General features: G+C 26.1%; 1 non-coding gene across 1 annotated transcript; it reads left to right on the forward strand.

Annotated features, from left to right (window-relative positions):
• The first annotated feature begins 1,793 nt into the window (after nt 1-1,793).
• On the forward strand, nt 1,794-1,866 carry TRNAF-GAA (transfer RNA phenylalanine (anticodon GAA)). Its single transcript has one exon. It is a non-coding gene; the product is annotated as a tRNA-Phe (tRNA).
• Nucleotides 1,867-3,297: the final 1,431 nt, after the last annotated feature.

The raw sequence follows: 3,297 nt of genomic DNA on the forward strand, positions 1-3,297 counted from the left end.
AAAGGGGATAGTTTATTGCTTTCAAGATATGTAATGTATGCATCATAACAGTTTTTATTGTATTGTTTCTGAAATGCATGGTAAGGAAGATCAAACAAATGTAACTGAAATGATACCTTGTACACCATCACATGCAATGAAGGTGTTTCACTTTTCCCGTCTTCTATCATAATTCTTTAAGAATAGAACAATCGTGCTGATAACGTGTTAGGAAATTATAAAAGAAGAAGAAAGCAGAGAGAAAAGAAGACTTATTATTTCTCTTAAGGGATATTCAGGATTCATGAATCTTCTTTACTACGAAGGAAAACCTCTTTATTTATAGGGTAAACCTAATTTTGTTACCAAGTAGGATTCCTAAGCATATCCTAAAAGAACTCAAAATAATTAGACATTCACTATAATACAAATATGCTTATAACACATATGTTTATTTTGTTTGATTTTTAATACATTTATTCATATGTGTATTCATTCCGTCTAAATATTAATAAATTTTATATTTTTTGTTTTACATTGTATTTCAATCTCAATTAGTATATTAACATGTTTGTATTTCCTTCTTAATTTGTATTAATCCTAACTATATGCTAACAATTTCATATTTTATTGGCTATTCATTCTGTATTTTAATCTCAAATTATATGTGAACAAGTTTGTATTTCTCTTTTATTTTGTATTTAACCTAATTGTATACCAACAAGTTTTGTATTTTACGTGTCTACTTTACCTTTCAAAGTCACTTTGTATTTCAAATGATGATAATATTTCTTTTATATTCACAACTTTATATTCAATCTCACTTTGTATTTATAACTTTGTATTTGCGTCTCACTTTTGTATTCATACATAGTTTTATTCAACATATATAGCTCATGATGGATTATTTTGTATTTTACCTTACAAAGTCACTTTGAATTTCAAATGAAGAGAGTATGTCTTTTGTATTCACAACTTTATATTTAATCTCACTTTGTAATATTAACTTTGTATTTTCATCTCGCTTTTGTATTCATTTATTGTTGTATTCAAGATATAGTTCATGATCAATTAGTTAGAATAATTTAATGGGATACATATTTTGTATGCATTCAAATAGAAAAAACAGCTACTAAACTAAAAAAAAAATCATTCGTTACACGTCATAATTTGGATATAAACTATTCGAAAAAGTTATAAATTCCAGTACATACAAAGATTTCACTGATTCAATTAGAAAAAAACACTCTTGTCCTCGACATATACGAATATCTCATCCAAACAAATAAAAGAATCGAAAAAGTACTTCACCTGATGCAACAAATTTATAGTCGTATTCAACATGAAGAAACTTTGAAAGTTATCAGATGAATGATTCGGAAGACAAACTAAATTATTTTAAATTTCTTTTTATGTCTTAAGAATAAAGCAAAAAAAAAACGCTCGACAGAAAGATGACTATTTATGCTCTTTCCAAAACGTAATTGATTGGTATGTAAAATCTTTTTTACCTTTAATGAATTTTTTTTGTTCCATGATTTTCTCAATTTTGTTATAAATTATTTGTATTCTTTCAAACTAATTAAAAGAAAATATATACATAACTAATACATTAACAAATTAAAATAATGACATTTTTAATAAATAATGAAATTGTTGTTAAGGAGTCCCAAGCTAAATATTGTTGTTTTGAAAATTTTCCCTCTATTTATTTCTAACAGTTCATGTATTATAACTATCAAAATATTTAATTTCAGCCTAACTTGTTCGAGAGTTAACAGACTTAAAAAGAAGAGTAATTATTTATAAACGTAGCGGGGATAGCTCAGTTGGGAGAGCGTCAGACTGAAGATCTGAAGGTCACGTGTTCGATCCACGTTCACCGCATTATTAATCTTTTTTTTTTTACTTTCTGTTCTTTTGTTGCAAAATATTTACATTTGAGTTTTACTTTCTGTTCTTTTGTTGCAATATTTACATTTGAGTTTTACTTTCTGTTCTTTTGTTGCAATATTTACATTTGAGTTACCGAAGAAAGTTTAATTACATACAAGTAGGGAGTAGGTTATACCCTTGTTGTATTGATTACCACTAACTTTAACTTCTTCATATATAACTTTGCTCCAACTAACACAATATATTTCTGCCTGGGACTAGGAGACACAATAAGCAAGAACTCAATAATTATTTGCTTCTAAATTTCTCTCTATTAGCTATGTTATTTCTTTAGAGTTTCTACAACACACATTTTGTCTTGGGAAATTTGTTTAAAATATATATGATTTTTCAACATGCAATCCTTACATTCAATTCATTTCACTACATTTGATTAGCCTTAATGGCTTAGCCCTCTTTTCGAGAATTATATTACTTTCTCTGTCCGGTATTGTTTGTCATGATTTTTATTTTTGAAATCAAACCATAAAAACTTTGACTAACATTTTAAGATATATTTTTTCATCATATTAATATGCAAAAAATTGCAATTATAGTACTTTTCATATAGTTTTAGAATATCTAATTTTTTGTTTAAAATATCGAACTAATGTTATCTAAGTTAACTTTGAAAATTAGTCAAATTAACTTTTGAAAAACACAACATGACAAACAATTCTAGACGGAGGGAGTATTTAATAACTATTCATATGTTAATTTTTACTTCATTAGACATTATCAACAAATTCTGATGTTGAATTTTAGGAAACATCTATATCAGGTGAAATGTTCTTGAGAACTTTGTCAAAATGCACGCCTCGAGCTTTGAAGAATCTCCAACAATGTTTGTGATCAAGTATTTAATTTTCTATAAGAGCTTTCAATAGTTTTTTAGGTATTAGTTATTCGAGTAATTTCCCTAGATAGTCATCCATATTTTGAAAATTATCTAGGAATATCATTTATGTTTATTTTAGGACTATAATATCACTTAACTTTGCCTATTTTCCTCAAAATATACTTAACACCAAAAAATCCATTATTTCTCACCTACTAGGGTACCATGTCACATTTTTTAACTTATTATTAATATTTTACTAATTCTTTTAAAGAATCGGAGGAACCCACACATCTTTTTGAAAAATCGTAGGAGCTCATATCACAGTTCTTAATGTAATATTTTTTATTGGATATAATACATGAGTTTGTATATTTTTTTTAAAAAAAAAATCTATCTATATATAATAGGAGAAGTAAGAAGTGTCACATGTCAGCACCACAAATATTCAAGAATCTTAATTTTTCAAAAAAAAACATTTTAAATATGCTCTAAAAATACAATTAAAAAAACAAGAATTTAAATATATCTATTTTAAATAGACA

This window comes from Solanum lycopersicum, chromosome 1 (assembly GCF_036512215.1).
Source record: "Solanum lycopersicum chromosome 1, SLM_r2.1".
In the NCBI taxonomy this organism is placed as follows: Eukaryota; Viridiplantae; Streptophyta; class Magnoliopsida; order Solanales; family Solanaceae; genus Solanum; species Solanum lycopersicum.